Source organism: Bos taurus, chromosome 10 (genome assembly GCF_002263795.3).
Source record: "Bos taurus isolate L1 Dominette 01449 registration number 42190680 breed Hereford chromosome 10, ARS-UCD2.0, whole genome shotgun sequence".
In the NCBI taxonomy this organism is placed as follows: domain Eukaryota; kingdom Metazoa; phylum Chordata; class Mammalia; order Artiodactyla; family Bovidae; genus Bos; species Bos taurus.
This window is the reverse complement of record NC_037337.1, coordinates 101,229,046-101,245,926: the sequence shown is the minus strand read 5'-3', so window position 1 is coordinate 101,245,926 and position 16,881 is coordinate 101,229,046. Positions and strand designations below refer to the sequence as shown.

The following is a 16,881-nucleotide window of genomic DNA, read 5'->3' as shown; positions in this document are numbered from 1 at the left end:
ATTTGAATTTGTAATGTGAGTGGGGAGTGGGCAGATGGTCTAACCCCTCACTCTTTTTCACTCCAGCGTTCACCCCTGCCCCCCATGTTTCCCCTACCCTGCCAGCCTGTTTACTCACCCCAAATAAACACTGCAGCCCCCCTACTTCTGTCTTTAGGATGAACCTGGAGGTTCAGATGGTTGATGGCCAGCAGACCTGTGAACCTGTCTGGATGACTGAGGCCCTCAAGGTCATCAGCTTGAGTGATTATAACTGTGACCGTCTGGAGTCAGTATCTCCTGGGGTCCCCTTGGTGGTCTGGCCCCTTCATGTCCCAGAAAGGCAGGGACTTTATCAAGGACAGAGAGGAGGAGGACAGTAGCAGCTTGTGAAGGGGAAACTGAGTCTGGGGTGACTTCCTCATAGTCAGTTCAGACAACAGTGTTCTCAGTACCTCCTGCTGGCTTTGAGGACTTTGTGATTTTTCTCACCTGATCTTGTCTGCTTAAGCTCTGGCTTGTCTGGCTAGGTTGTCAGGGTACAGGGCGAGGTTTTGTGGTGGTGCTTGGGGTGTGTGGTTTGTTTTGGAGTTCTGGTATACTCTGCTAACTCTCTTAAAGGTGCTGCGTACAGAACTAAGAACTTCATAGTTAACTGGCTGTCAAGGCAGTTCTGGATCTCATAGGGAAGAGATGTTGTGAGCTGGAAGGGCCTGGAGGTCTGGGCTGCCTATGCACATGTGGATAAACCCAGAGAGGTAAGAGCCAGGTCCAGGGACGGTTGTCCACTCTGTCCTCCTTCTTGTCTGTAGGACGATCAGAGCAACTTCCCACTGCAGTGCCGATGTTGTGGGCTGGGAGTTGGGAAAACCATTGCCGAGAGTGGCGGCAGTTATGTTCCAGCACCTTCGGACAGAGAGGCCCCTCGAGACTGTGCCGTCAGATCCTGAGGCTGTTAGCTGCAGGTGGCGGACCTGGGACTGGCAACTGGCGCCCCTGAGCCCTTGGTTCCACTGTCCCTCAGGGCTTTCTGGGGGTGAGACAAGGAGAAGCTCTCTCTCTCTCTCTCTGCCCTCCCCCCGCTCTCTCCCAGGCCATCATCGACCCCACAAAGACCTAAAACCTTGTTAGAGAAGAATGTTCACCGTGGAGGACTCTGTGCTCGTTGAGCCCCTGCCTCCACTCGAAACCCAGTTAATGAGCTCCCGTCCCTGAGAGGACAGCCGCCTCCCTGGACCTCTTGCTGCTGATGCCGGTGGCCCTTGGCTGTCCGCGTCTGCTCAGGCTGCTAGAACCAAACGCCACAGGCTGGGTGGCTTATAAGAGCGGACATTTGTATTTCTCCCAGTCTGGAGCTGAAAGTCTGGGACCAGGGTGTCTGTGTGGGAGACGAGGGGAGAACCCTCGTCTACTTACAGACTTCTCCTCGTAGCCTTCCACAGCAAAAGGGGCTTAAGAGCTCTCTGGGGCCTCCTTTCTGAGGGCACTAATCCCATTCACGAGGGCTCTGCCTTCATGACCCAATCGCCTCCCACAGCCCCCATCACATTGGGTGTTAGGATTCCAACATGTGAATTTTGGGGGGACACAAACATTCCAGCCATCACAAGGGGTGCTACCTCGCAGCCAGGGAGTGGCAAGGGTCTGCCGTGGAGAGGACTGAATGATGGGGGCGCTGCAGGAAAAGTGGCTGAGATCACCTGTAGTTGTAGGCAGTGACCGTGGAGGTAATTCCCTTGACTTCTGTCCTCTTAAAAAATGTTCTGTCTTGGCCGAGTCATGTTGATGTTTGGCAGAAACCAACACAATTCTGTGAAGCAATTATCCTGAATTAAAAAAAAAAAAAGTCCCCTCTTGGGACTTCCCTGGTGGTCCAGTGGTTAAGAGTCCGCCTGCCAATGTGGGGGACACAGGATCAATCCCTGGTCCAGGAAGATTCCACGTGCAGCACATCAACTCAGCCTGGGCACCGTAGCTGCTGAGCTTGCGTGGCACAGCTTCTGAAGCCTGTGAGTCTGGAGCCTATGCTCTGCAGCAAGAGGAGCCCCGGCAATGAGCAACCCCAGCATCGCAACTAGAGAGGAGCCCCCGCTCAGCGATGAAGAGCCCGTGCTCTGCAACAGAGGCTCAGCACAGCCACATGTCAGTTAAATTTTAGAAACCCCCCCTTAGCCACGAAGGCCGTGCTATGCACAGATTCCGCCTCCTCTCGTGGTCTTCAGGCCTGGCCAGGAGAGCCGTGTCTGAGGGGCCCCTATGTCCTGTCCCCCAGAGCTTGTCTGCAAGGCACCTGGCTCATTGCTTGGCTGGGAATGAGAGCTCCACTGACGTCCGTGCTGTTTGCAGCAGGGCCCACAGGCAAGCTTTCCTCCCCATGCAATTTACAAATTGCTAGTGGACCAACTCCGTGGATGGAGGGTCCATTCCCTTCTTTGACAGAATATTTGGAAAAGCAAGCAGTGCCCCTGGTCTTCTCTAAACGCCGCCTTATTGGCATTTGGCTTCTTGTAATATATTTTTAATATACTATATATGCTGTATCGGAGTAAATCAGTAGGTATGTTTTGAAATTAAATATTTGCTAAGGGCTAGGTTCTCCCGATGTTAAATTATTGATAACAAACTTCACGGACGCTGTATGAGACTTGATGATATATGAGTTTTGAGTGACCTGCCATTTATTAGACTTTATCTGCCCATGAAATCCATTTCCAATTCAGACCGTATCTACTGCAGGATTGCTTGCCAGAAATCTATTCCCAGGTTTCTCCTTATTTCAGTGAAATATCTCTGGCTCAGCACCTTTCCCAAGGTGGCTGATCTAATCGGGGCCCAATCGCTTATCACTTCTCATTTCCTTTGGCAGGTCTGTCCAACTGGGAAGTGCATCTCGGGGACGCTTGGGAGCAGTAGTCGACCTCCCTGCTTTGCCCTTTCCCCCTGCTTAGAGGAAGGTGAGCTCCCTGACCCGCAGCCCCGCTCTGGGGTCCGTAAACACCAAGAGGACCGCTTGCGTGGTCAGGAAAGCGGGGGTGGCCTCGCTGTCTTCCCTGGTGTTGGGGACTGTCGGGGGCCTCCCTGTACCCGGCAGTGTTCAGTGACCCCACGCAATCGGAGCCCGCTTGCTGGCACAGCGGCCGCGGGGCCCCATCCTTCTGCTCCCCTCCCCGCCGACTTCCGTGTGGACAGGTGTGTGCTTCTGGCCGCTGCAAGGCCCAGCTGGCAGGAGGGCTCCAACTTGTCATCACAGAAATAAAATTTGTCACCTCCGTGTTCCCCACCTCTGTCCTTTCATGTTTAACCAGCATTCAGAATGTTTACAAACATGTCAGGGGTCCTGTTTTTCTTTCCTAATTAATTCAGAAAAGGAGCAGAAGACGTCGCTAATGACATAAAAGAGAAAGGGACAGATAGCGCTGGGAGCGGCTTCTTTGTTTTTCAGTTGGAAACGGCAGTTGAACGAATATGGGCATCTGGTAATTGGAGAAATTACTTGGGGCCTCTCAGTGCCTCGGTGATTCCTGGGCTAGTCCTGGACTGATCAGAATTTATGAACAGGTCTAAACTGACCAAATCCGATGGCAAACTTTCCTGCTCATAAACGAACGGACCGTGGTACTTCACTCTCCCGTGCACGAGGGAGAATAAAAATTTCCACACATATTAACTTTTTAATTATTTGAACTGTATTCTTTTTAGCCCTATTTCTGAAATCCTTTTCTCTGAGGACATTGAACCCAATTTAACCTTTGTCTTGATGATTCACAGTCATCTTTCTAAACATCTAGAACTGTGTACTTTAGTGATTCCAGAATCTTAACAACCTCAAGGGTGCAGTGTTTTAATTAAAGGAGCATTTCCTCTGTTCTTTGTTATCGAAAAGGCTAAAATAATAGACGTGGAATAATGGAAACAGTTCTAAACATAGAATCAAAACACTGGCTCTAATTTAATTGTTAATTAGCTGTTTGACTTTTAGCAAGTCTCGCAACCTCTCTGAGAATATACTTCTTCATCTGTAAAAACAGGATATTAGACCGTAATATTCCCAAGATTGTTTAGACTTCTAAACTTTTGTAATTTTACAACGGAGGACCATGATATTCTCTAACGCCAGTCGTCCTGAAGGGCTATTGAGGTTGGGATTATTTGTTTCTTTAAGATATAGTCCAAGACTGCCAAGATTTTTCTAGCTATTGTGTTGGCTTTGAAACTTTCTTCTATTCCATGGTTTGCAAACTGTAGCCTGTGGGCCAAGTTTGACCTGCCACCTGTTTCTGTAAATAAGATTTTATTGGAACTCAGCCACGCTCCTCCGTTCACACATTGGTCTGTGGCTTATTCTGAGCTACACGGGTGAAGCTGAGTTGTCACAACAGAGAAAGTGTGATCCGTGATCCTAAAATATGTACTCTCCGATCTTCATAGGACAAGTTTGCCAACTTCTGCTCGGTTCTTTTTTTTCATAACTCTGTCACTTTTCACTGTGATCACTCTCTCCTTCCAGGAATCCGTGTTAATCTACTGTATCTACCCGGCTAGAGCTTAAGAAACCAGACCAGACAACTGGTTAGAGTCGTGTTCAAAGTAAGAGTCAGTCAGTTCTGGATGAAAGTCCAAGGGGACAGCATGCACCGAGTGTGCCGAGTGGCCACGGAGAGGTCACTGGAGAGCTGCGTGCTGCAGCCCATGGGGTCGAAAAGGGCCGACTCTGTGTGAGTTGACATGACTTAGCAACTGAGCACACCACACAATCCAGGTGGCTAAAGTCGTTCCCCAATTTGCAATTTCTAGAAACAGTTGCTTTTAGGTTGCTGACTGTGATGATGGATTGGCCATAAAGTCTGCTTCCTCCGAGGACGTGTCACTTCATGTGTATGACATCTCCTATCACGGTGAGGCTCAGTACCAGAGTCGTGAACTCAAGTTGAGATCAAAAGACCTGGGTTTAGACCCTCCTCAGCCATCCCAGGAGAAGGCGATGGCACCCCACTCCAGTACTCTTGCCTGGAAAATCCCATGGATGGAGGAGCCTGGTGGGCTGCAGTCCATGAGGTCGCTGAGGGTCGGACATGACTGAGCGACTTCACTTTCACTTTCATCTATTGGAGAAAGAAATGGCAACCCACTCCAGTGTTCTTGCCTGGAGAATCCCAGGGACGGGGAAGCCTGGTGGGCTGCCGTCTCTGGGGTCGCACAGAGTCGGACACGACTGAAGCGACTTAGCAGCAGCAGCAGCCATCCCGTGACTGTACGATCTTGGGCCGTCGGGGTCCCTTTACAAGCCCGTTTCTTTGTCTGTAAAATGGGGACGACATTCACTCTACATCGTGGGACGAGCTGCAGGGGCTCTGTGTTTCAGCTCCTCCCCCAGCTGTGCTTTGCCCCGCTTGGGTGGAGCAGGTGTGAAGCCTAGACCAAATTGTAGAATGTGAAATGGGCCGCAGCCATGGTGGGCAAGATCACTGCGCCTTAGAAATTACCGGGTGACTCCAAGTGTTTCGCCTCATTCTCACGCCCTGGTGAGTAATCCTTCAGGTTGCTGGATAGGCTGAGCTCCTGATAAAGTCAAATTTTGATTCCCTGCTAGGCCCTTGTTCCTGTGACTCGTTCGATGGTTGGTAAAGTGAAGGAGGTGGGGTGAGGGGAAGAGGCAGACCTTCCTGGGTCCCGAGTTGTAATAGCATCCACCCCAGTGGTGGGGCTAGTGGTAAAGAACCCGCCTGCCAGTGCAGGTAGACGTAAGGGACATGGGTTCGACCCCTGGGTTGGGGGGATCCCCTGGAGGAGGGCACGGCGCCCGCTCCGGTATTCTTGCCTGGAGAATCCTGTGGACAGAGGAGCCTGGCAGGCGGCAGCCCGTGAGGTCACACAGAGTCTGGCCCGACTGCAGAGACTCAGTGCACGAGTGCAGCTCCTGTCCACTGCTGGTGATGGTGCTGCCCTGTGGGTGTGAGTCTGAGGCTGTGTGTGTGCTGTGTGGGCTCAGTTGTGTCCCCAGCTCTTTGTGACCCTGTGGACTGCAGCCTGCCAGACTCCCCTGCCCGTGGCGTTTTCCAGGGAAGAATACGAGAGTGGTTGTCATTCCCTTCTCCAGGGACTCTTCTGGACCCAGAGATGGAACCTGTGTCTTCCACGTCGACCTGCCTTGGCAGGCGGGCTCTTCACGACTGTGCCACCTGGGAAGCCATGTCGGCACAGATGCTACGTGGATAACTGCCTCCTTCTGTGGTCTGTAAGTGTCTTACAGGCGGGTACTGTGTTTTAAATTTTAGCTCTGAACCTCCATTGACTCGAACACTATCTGCCTCGACATACGTATGTTGAATTGATTTGTCATGACCAGGGTTTCCTGGCAGCACCAAGGTTTCTTGGAGGTTGACTCTCTATGTTTACTGCGTGTCTAGAGAGTAGCCACGCGTCTGTAAAATGCTCAGTGTCAGAACACAGCCATCTGGTGGAGGAATTCCCTTCCCCGAGGAGACAGAGGGCTTCCCTCGTAGCTCAGTTGGTAAAGAATCTGCCTGCAGTGCAGGAGACCCGGGTTCGATCCCTGGAGAAGGAAATGGCAACCCACTGCAGTATCCTTGCCTGGGAAATCTCATGGACAGAGGGGCCTGGTGGGCTGCAGTCCATGTGGCTGCAAAGAGTTGGGCACGACTGAGCGACTAACACTTACTCAGGAGACAGAAGAAGGCAGGCCAGGCTACAGGTGTGCAGAGCTGGGCCAAAGTCAGCCCGCTGCTCACTCAGGGTGACCACGCCTTTCCATCTCTGCTGTTCTTTCCCTGACTCTGAGGCTCCACCCACTCCTCACCTCCATTGCTTTTGCTCCGTTGCTGCCCTCGGATAATCTGGATCAGACTGTGGGAACTGAAAAGGAAGACTGATGTACAGCTCAACTTAAAGGTTTTCCTCGAAGGGGCGAACCATCCATGATCCAAGACATGTGTAAGCTTTCTTTCCTTTGGCTGCTTGGTTCAATATCTTCTTAAAAAGTTAATTAATTTTTATTGCTGTATAGTTGGCTTCACAATGTTATGTGAGCTTCGACATGAGTCAACACTTACATTTATGTATACGGTCCTGGTGGTGGTGGTGTAGTCACTAAGTTGTATCCAACTCTTGTGATCTCATGGACTGTAGCCCTCCAGGCTCCTCTGTCCATGGGATTCTCCAAGCGAGAAGACTGGAGTGGGTAGCCATTCCCTTCTCCAGGGGATCTTCCCGACCCAGGGATCAAACCTGCGTCTCCTGCATCGCAGACAGATTCTTTACCATCTGAGCCACCAGGGAAGCCATATGTTACTTATCTCTTCCTGGGAAATGAATAACAAACACTCGTTTCCTTCATTTAAACAAATGTTGAATCTCTGATTTGTGCCAGGCTTCGTGCTACTTGTTAGGGTTGTAGCCGTAAAAAGGACAGAGGAGGCCTCTGCTTGCGAGGACTGTGTGTGTAATTAACAAGCGCATAGACAGGCGAACAGCTGCCAGTTGTGAGAAGCTGTGGAGGACGTGAATGTTAGGGGTCAGCTCCGGGGAGGCTGTCCCCGCACCGTCATCACAGGACACTGCTATCCTTTCTTCTGCATTACTAAAATCTCTCTGTGTGTTTCCTTCTGGCTGTGCTGAGTCTTCCCTGCTGCGCTCTCCAGTTGCGCAGAACCGGGGCTCCTGCCTGTGGGCTGCTCACTGCGCTGGCTTTTCCTGCCGTGGCGCGCGGGCTCCAGGGTGCAGGGCTTCTGCTGCCTCCTTTCCGCTCTTGGGCCCCAGACGGCAGACTCGGTGGCTGTGGTACGCAGGCCTCGTTGCTGCACCACCCTGTGGGATCTTCCCAGGCCAGGGATCAAACCCATGTGCCCGGCACTGCCCGGCAGGTTCTTAACCATGGGACCACCACGGGCTTCCCCCTTACAGAACCTTAAAATCCAGAAGGAGGCGCTTATTACGCTAATGGTGGAAAGAAGAGCTTCCAGGCGGAGGGCGCAGCGTAAGCCAAGACCCCAAGGGCGACGAAGGGGTCCTGGCTCGTTTGTGGAATTGCAGCAGCAGGAATGTGTGGGGGAGCAGGGCCCAGTGGAGGCCCTGGAGCTGATCTGCTTTGGGGAGGGGTGCTGGGTTTATTTATGGGAAACCTTGGGCTAGGGTTAGTCCTGGAGGCCAAGTGAGTGATGCCCCTGGGCTCCACGGGATCAAGCGAAGATGAAGATAACATTCTGGTGCATTGCATGGAAATGGGAGGGACAAGGAGGTCTTCGGATGCTGACAGAATCTCGGAGGTGGAATTTACTAAGATAAGAGATATTTGGGGGGGGGGTGGAAGGACAGATTCGGGGGAGCAGTCTTAAGTTCCGCTTCGGAATGAGGTGCGCCGTGGCCCAGGTGCCTCTGGAGCTGAAGAGCATGAGCTGGGGGAGCCTTTCTTGCTCGTGAATCGTCCATACCACGCTCTGAAGAATGACCAGCCTGCTTGCTTGCATGGAACTCTTTCCTGGATACCACTCTGTACCTGGGTTTACACCACGTCACCCCTTCGGCAAACGCTCACAGGAGGTGCTCGGTAAATATCTGCTGATGGCTCTCTGTGCCGAGCATCCTCAGCTCGTTCAGAGCTCGACTCTGAAGCAGGAACTCTGGGTAAAGGGGAAGAGAGGCAAATGAAGAGGGTTTTTTTTTTGGTGTGTGTGTGTGTGGTGGTGATGATGAAATGGCTATTTTTCTAAAAAGAGACGTCAGCTGAGTGGGGAGGATGAAGTGAAAGCGAAACTGGCTTGAGGGACACATCTGGACATCTGGTCCCTGTCCGCTGTCTCTTGTCCTCCAGACTCAGCGTCTCGGGTCGGCTTGAGTCTCTAGACTCCAAGGGTAGCGGCCAAGGAAAGGGAGTCAGGGTCCCACCTGCACGCCCGTCTTCCCTTCCTTTTTCTGTCCGTCCTTTTTCCTCCCTGCTCTTCTATTCCCACCTTAGAGAAGAAAAGGCGAAGTTTCCTGGAGGGAAGGGGAGGAGGAGAGTGAAGCTGAGAGCTCCACTCGGAGGTCACAGGCCTGGGGATGCCGTTTGGACCATGTCGCCGCAGTCACACACGAACCTGAATGAGTCATGAGTGTCTCACGCCCTGAAAACCAGCAGGACGTCCATTTTCACCGCATTGTCTCAGTGTTCCGGAAGATTGAAGCTGGTGATAGCAGTACCTCTTCTTAACTCAAAAGTGCGTTTCCGTGACCTGTCCCGTCTCCCCAGCTGGTGATTTTTGACAAAGCAAACTAGCGAGGGTGGCGTCTTGCGATTTTAAAAGGTAAGCATTTGTTGCATTTTAAAAAACATATGTTATTTCTTCCCTGTAGGAAAGTAAAGAAATCTGTGATAAAATAATAATTAAATGCTGACAGTGCTAAATTTCTACCCAGCGTGAGCTGGCAGCAGTTTCATACCAAAACATTAGGTCATTGGGAGAGGAAAAAATCTGATTAAATACCTCTGTAGGCTTTTCTGATTAGCTGTTCTTAAAATGAGTCCATGACAGTAATGAAAGGGTGTGATTTGACAGCCGCAATTTACTCTTGGAAAAAAAAGGTAAAGTGGAATGGTGCGTCTGAGTGAGGGTTTTCCAGGGATTTCTTGTTGGTCTCTCCTAGTGGGGTTTGTTTCATAAGCATCAGCTTCTAGCGGTTTTGAGAGCCCCCAGCTGAAAAGCTGATTTGTGTGACTGGATGCGGGTTGAGGGACAGTTTCAGCGCCAGCCTTCCTTTTTCGTTTTTTGTCTTCTGCAGGCAGCAGGTTTCGTATTTCTGGGGTTAAATGACCTTGACACGAGCAGGTTTGGGAAACGCCGTGTGGGTTGTGGAGAGTCTCTTATCCCGTGTATTAACTTTCTGTGTCTGGCAGGTCGCAGTGTCTCTTTGTATTAACTCGCCGTGGCACGAGGGCTGCAGGCCAGGTTTGACGTGAAGGTGCAACGATTATGTGGCATATGGTAAAGGCAGGGACCACCGCCAATCACTCTTTTCCCTTTCTCCTTGACTTCTACTGGTGATGGGAGGGTTCTTGAATTTGCAAGTGTTTTCCTCTTTCAGCCCCATCACGCTCTCACCCTCAGGAGATGCTCGAGCAGAGGATTTTCTTGGCTGGGGTGTGATGGAGCACAGAGTTTCAAACCTGAAAGAGGATGCGATGCTCGCTTAGGTTAAAATGCTCCCTTTCAAAGACAAGGATGCTGGGTGGAGCTCCAGCTGAGGGGTGGCTGGAGACTGGAGCCTGGAACCCTGGTCTCCAGGTGTGCTGGCTTTTCCTTTGCTGTCCTACGTCCCAGAGGCTGTAGTGAAGCCAGTGTATTAGTGCCCTAGGGCTGCTATAACAAAATGTACAAGTGAAAGTCTCTCAGTTGTGTCCGACTCTTTGCTACCCCACAGACTATACAGCCCATGGAATTCTCCAGGTCAGAATGTTGGAATGGGTTGCCTTTCCCTCCTCCACGGGATCTTCCCAACCCAGGGATCGAACCCAGGTCTCCCACATTGCAGGTAGATTCTTTACCAGCTGAGCCACAAGGGAAGCCCAAGAATACTGGAGTAGGTAGCCTATCCCTTCTCCAGTGGATCTTCCCAACCCAGGGATCAAACTGGGGTCTCCTGCATTGCAAACTGAATGGCTTTTAACAAATCCTTTTTAATTAAAAAGTGTATGTATTTATTTGGCTGTGCCAGGTCTTAGTCCTGGCATGCGCGATCTTCGCTGCAGCACGTGGGATCTTTAGTTGTGGCAAACTCTCATTTGGTCCCTGATGAGGGATCAAACCTGGGCCCCCTGCGTTAGGAGTGCAGAGTCTTAGCCACTGGACCACCAGGGAGGGAACTTTAATCACCAGGGAAGTGGCTTTAATTAGGGCAACAGAAACTTTTTCTCTCTTATATCCTGGAACCTGGAACTCCGAGATCGAGGTCCTGGCCGCGCTGCGCAGACTGAAGTCTCTGTGGGACCCTCCGGGGCCTCTCTCTAGCTTCTGGTAGCGCTGCCGGTCCTCGGCATTCCCCGGCTGTGGCAACAGAGCTCCAGCCTCTGCCCCCAGCATTGGGTGCCTTTGTCCATGTGTATATCTCTGAGTCTTTTCTCTCCTCATAAGGGCGCCTCTCACACTGGATTTAGGGCCCACCTTACTCCAGCAAAACATCATCTTAAGTAATTGCATCTACGTGTTTCCGAATAAGGTCACGTTCTGAGGTCCTGGGAGTTCGGGCTTCTGCATGGTTTTGGAGGGGACACAGTTCGACACGGAACAGGTGGGCTTGGGCAAGGCTGTCCACGGGAGGGTTTTGGAGCCATCGAAGGGCGATGGGTTGTTGTCACCTTCAGCTGTACTCTGAGAGCTTGTTCCGTCTTGATGCCTTTCCTGTTGAGTGCAGGAACCCGAGTCTTCTCCGTTTATTATTAATGAGGGTGATATGTAGTTTCACTTTTTAGCAGGGAGTGAGAGCGTGTGAGTCAACCCGAGGATTAGCCACAGAAAAAGGATAAAGTTAGAAACAATTCAAAGACGAGATTTGAGCTGCAGACATTATTATGGAGATGCTCTGGGTTCTTTTTCCGTCTCATTAAAGTCCTTCAGTTCGGAGAGTTGGTTCTATTTATTCTTATGCGTGCATGCGTGCTCAGTCGCTCAGTCGTATACTAGTTCTATATTTATTTATAATTTAGAATAATTATAATTTAGAATATACAGTAATTTATTCTATATTACTTATTCTGTAATTTATTCAGCAGTCACAATTATCCTACTTGTCTCCTTAAATATTATTTTTTTCATTCTCCCCTCACTCTAAATTTAGGGTTCCCTCATAGCTCAGTTGGTAAAGAATCCACCTGCAATGCCCAGAGACCCGGGTTCAATTCCTGGGTTGGGAAGATCTGCTGGAGAAGGGATAGAGTACCCACTCCAGTATTCTTGGGCTTCCCTTGTGGCTCAGCTGGTAAAGAATCCGCCTGCAACTCGGGAGACCTGGGTTCGATCCCTGGGTTGGGAAGATTCCCCTGGAGAAGGGAGGATTCCATGGACTGTATAGTCCATGGGGTCGCAAAGAGTTGGACACGACTAAGCAACTTTTACTTTCACTTTTTCGCTCTAAATTCACCTTCTGGAAAGCGTGCACTTTGATTTTATTATTTATTCATTTATTTGGCTGCGTTGCTCTTAGTCGCCACACGCGGGGTCTTTCGTTATGGCAAGCGGGCTTAGTTGTGGCATGTGGGGTCTTATTAATAACCCCCCACCAGGACTGAACCTGTGTCCCCTGCACTGGAAGATGGATGTCTAACCACTGGATCACCAGGGAAAGCGTAACATTTTCCTTCCTTCTGTCCTGTCGCGCAGCAGACAGTCCATCGCGGCGCCCGTTTCCCGCCGTGGCTGTCTCCCTGAGCTCACCCCGCTGAGCCTCTTTCAGGCCACACTGACCCACTGGTTGACCTGCAGACGTCCGTCAGGCCGTCCGCCCTCACACTCCCCTGTGGCTCCTTTGGCCGTGTTCAGTGTCCCTCTCCTCTCCGCCCTTCCGGACACCAGCCGCTCTCGAAGCCCCCATCACCCCTCGTCCGTGGGTACTGCCCGGACAGGAGGTGATCTCCTCCTGAGTGAACACCTGTAGGACTCCTTGTCAGGAGCGCACAGATCGGCCTTTCCTGCTCTCTCACTAGAGGAATCGTGAGTTGGCAGCCACGGGCCCTGCCTCCTAGCGTGGTTCTGCCATTGAGACTTTGTGTGGCCGTGGGGCGTGTCCAGGGCTGCCTGTCTCGTCATGGTTCTGTGAGGAGCAGGTGAGACAGAACCTTAAAGTTATATGAAACTCGTCTATTTCTTTCTTTCTTTTTGGCTGCACTGACTGGGCCCTCACTGTCATGCGTGGGCTCCTCTCCAGGGGTGGGGCCCCGGTTTTTCATGGTGGGGGCTTCTTTCGTTGTGGGGCACGGATGCTAGAACACGTGGGTTCAGTCGTTGGGGCACGCGAGCCTGGTTGTCCCTTGGCATGTCACGTCTCCTGGACCAGAGATTGAACCCGCATCCCCTGCATTGCAAGGTGGATTCTCACTCACAGGACCACCAGGGAGATCTCACTATTTAAATAGTAATTACTTAACGCAACTCAGTTTACTCATCTGTCAGTCAGTGAGTTCAGTGGCTCGGTTGTGTCGACTCCTTGCGACCCCATGAACCGCAGCACGCCAGGCCTCCCTGTCCATCACCAACTCCCAGAGTTTACTCAAACTCATGTTCATCGAGTCATGAGAGAGTCATTTCTTAGGCAGGTTGATAAGGAGTCTAGGGGTCCCCAAGGAGAGAGGGGTCTGGAATTCTCAAGGAGGAAGAAAGGACAAACATTTTTCCTTCTCTACATTCCTTAGGATTATATAACAATAATGTATCCTGCCTGAGGACAGTCTCTGGATTAAACCTTCTGTTATCTTAAAATGTAAATTATAGGAGTAGACCTGGTCTTTACAAGGATGTATCCTGCCTGAGGACAGTCTCTGCATTAAACCTTCTGGCTAATTCTGTGATCTTAAAATGTAAATTATGGGAGTAGGTCTGGTGAGGTCTTTACAACCTCCAGACATTCTTTGGATTCACTGGAGAGTATATAACTTCATTGCTAACACTAGCAAGTGGGTACTCTTTCTGCCCCCTTCTGATGCCTATGTCAGAAGCTTTCTCTATCTCCTTTATACTTTAATAAGTCTTTATTACACAAAAGCTCTGAGCGATCAAGCCTCGTCTCTGGCCCTGGATTGAATTCTTCTCTTCCGGGGGCCAAGAATCCTGGTGTCTTCGCGTGATTCAACAACAACCTTTCAGTCATTGATGCCATCCAACCATCTCGTCCTCTGTCATCCCCTTCTCCTCCCGTCTTCAATCTTTCCCAACTTCAGGGTCTTTTCCAATGAGTCAGTTCTTTGCATCAGGTGGCCAAAGGATTGGAGTTTCAGCTTCAGCATCAGTCCTTCCAATGAACATTCAGGACTGATTTCCTTTAGGATTGACTAGTTGGATCTTCTTGCAGTTCAAAGGACTCTCAGGAGTCTTCTACAACCACAGTTCAAAAGCATCAATTCTTTGGCACTCAGCTTTCTTTATGGTCCAATTCTCACATCCATATATGACCACTGGAAAAACCATAGCCTTGACTAGACGGACCTTTGTTGGCAAAGTAATGTCTCTGCTTTTTAATATGCTGTCTAGGTTGGTCATAACTTTCCTTCCAAGGAGTAAGCGTCTTTTAATTTCATGGCTGCAGTCACCATCTGCAGTGATTTTGGAGCGCAAAAAAATAAAGTCTGACACTGTTTGCACTGTTTACCCATTTGTTTGCCTTGAAGTGATGGGACCGGATGCCATGATCTTTGTTTTCTGAATGTTGAGCTTTGAGCCAACTTTTTCACTCTCCTCTTTCACTTTCATCAAGAGGCTCTTTAGTTCCTCTTCACTTTCTGCCGTAAGTGTGGTGTCATATGCATATCTGAGGTTATTGCTATGTCTCCTGGCAATCTTGATTCCAGCTTGTGCTTTATCCAGCTCAGTGTTTCTCATGATGTACTCTGCATAGAAGTTAAATAAGCAGGGTGACCATATACAGCCTTGACGTACTCCTTTCCCAACTTGGAACCAGTCTGTTGTTCTATGTCCAGATCTCACTGTTGCTTCTTGACCTGCGTACAGGTTTCTCTGGAGGCAGGTCAGGTGGTCTGGTATTCCCATGTCTTTAAGAATTTCCCACAGTTTGTTGTGATCTACACAGTCAGAGGCTTTGGCATAGTCAATAAAGCAGAAATAGATGCTTTTTCTGGAACTCTCTTGCTTTATTGATAATCCAACGGATGTTGGCAATTTGATTTCTGGTTCCCCTGCCTTTTCTAAATCCAGCTTGAAAATTTGGAAGTTCACGGTTCACTTACTGTTGAAACCTGGCTTGGAGAATTACTCATCTGTAAAATGGAACTATTAATCAATAGTACTTGGTGAGTATTAATATGCTAAAGCCCATGGGACAGTACCCTGGAGAAGGAAATGGCAACCCACTCCAGTGTTCTTACCTGGAGAATTCCATGGAGGGAGGAGCCTGGTGGACTAGTCCATGGGGTTTCGAAGAGTCAGACGCCACTGAGGGACTAACGTGTGGGACGGCACCTGACTAGTGGCGGTGGTCACCCTCGCCTCCTCGTGGTCAGTGTCTTTGGATGGGACCGTGGCCCCATGCGGATGCAGGCTGAGCACCTCTTCCTTGCGTGGGATGGAAGCTTGCACCAGACGCTCTAGGAACACTTGCTGGTGGAATCATGAGCTCCAGTCTCGTCCCTGTGTGCAGTAACATTTACTTTTTTTTCTCTCTTTTCCCAAGGCATTAAAATTCCCACTGATCACTCTTGAGCCTGGAAGTTTTTAAATGAATAGAAATCAACTCTCTGACAGCAGTGTTGATTTGGGCTGCAAGCCTAAATTAGTTTGATAGGTGAATCGCTGTGGTAATGCAGATGTCATCATCCGAAAGTGGTCCGAATTCATTTTCTTTTGATGCCTCCTCATCAGGATGTAACACAGGCGTGTTCTGAAATGGAACATCCTCTATCAGTTTAATTCAGCGTAGTTTTGACAGCGTCAAGGTTTGTGTAATGTCCTTGTCGTAACCCTTTGAAGACCTTGTTCTACAGACGGGTGGGACAGAACATTTCTGGCATGGCTTTCGGTTCCATGTCTGGTGTAAGGTTACATTCCCGGTCATCTCAGCTGAAGCTGTACCTTCCGTATCCCTGAGCTCACACTCAGGCCTGATTTCAGCCAGAAGGCTCCTGGACCCCCATACCTATTATTTATTACCAGCATCCTTTCCAGTTGGCCTAGGCATGTTGTTCAGTCACTAAGTCATGTCTGATTCTTTGTGACCCCATGAACTGCAGTGTGCCAAGCTTCCCTGTCCTTCACTGTCTCCCGGAGTTTGCCCAAACTCATGTCCATTGAGTCAGTGATGCCATCCAGCCATCTCATCCTCTGTTACCCCCTTCTCCTCCCGCCTTCAATCTTTCCCAGTGTCTGGGTCTTTTCCAATGAGTTGGCTCTTGGCATCAGGAGGCCAAAGTATTGGAGAAGATTCCAGTACCACAGTTTGAAAGCATCAGTTCTTCGGTGCTTAGCCTTCTCACATCCATACATGACCATTGGAAAAACCATAGCTTTGACTAGACAGACCTCTGTAGGCAAAGTGATGTCTCTGCTTTTTAATATGCTGTCTAGGTTGCTCATAGCTTTTCTTCCAAGGAGCAAGCATCCTTTCATTTCATGGCTGCTGTCTAGGCATGGGCATGGTAGGTGTTGCATGATCTAAGTAATCTGGAGCAATCTGTTGGAAATTTCTGAGCTGAGACTGTGTCTGGAGGCCACAGAGCAAAGTTAGGAAGAGGAGCCTGGTTTCCAGCGTTGGCTTGTCTGGCGGTCAGCTGTGTGGTCCTGAGAAAGTTACGGCCTCAGGGCCCTGTGTGGAGCACTTGTCCCGGTGACTGGGCATGCGGGACACATCCAGTAAGTGGTGTAACCGGTTTTCTCTTTCTTTTGAATTTCCTCAGAGATAACAGAACGTAAATCACTTGCAAGCAAGTAATACTTGCTGGGTGGTGTAATTTTGGATCCACAACCATAAGTCGTGATAAAGTAACGAGACTCAGGCTTGTAAACCGGAGCTGGAGTTGCTTCTAAAATCAGTGACAAGTTTGCCGCTGTTCGTGAAGCATAAAGCCCAGGGCTAGAGTTTTGGTGTCCAGAGCGTCTGCATCAGGACTGAGCTGGATGCGTAACTGAGGGGCAGGGCATGGTTGCCCCTCTTTGCCTCCAGTCAAGACAGGCGGGCCGAGGGGTGGCCCCG

General features: G+C 50.1%; 1 protein-coding gene across 4 annotated transcripts in view; it reads left to right on the top strand.

Moving 5' to 3' along the window:
* The window catches only part of FOXN3 (forkhead box N3), a 448,976-nt gene that overhangs the window by 34,774 nt on the left and 397,321 nt on the right, over positions 1-16,881 (top strand). Inside the window, exon 2 of one of the 4 annotated variants that reach the window (XM_024997328.2) lies at positions 2,846-2,933. The exons of 2 other annotated variants lie outside the window; for them this stretch is intronic. The gene's annotated coding sequence lies outside the window, so the exon portion shown is untranslated. Of the gene's footprint in view, positions 1-2,845; positions 2,934-16,881 lie in introns of those variants that run through there. One more of the 4 variants, NM_001206687.2, reaches the window with a different exon arrangement.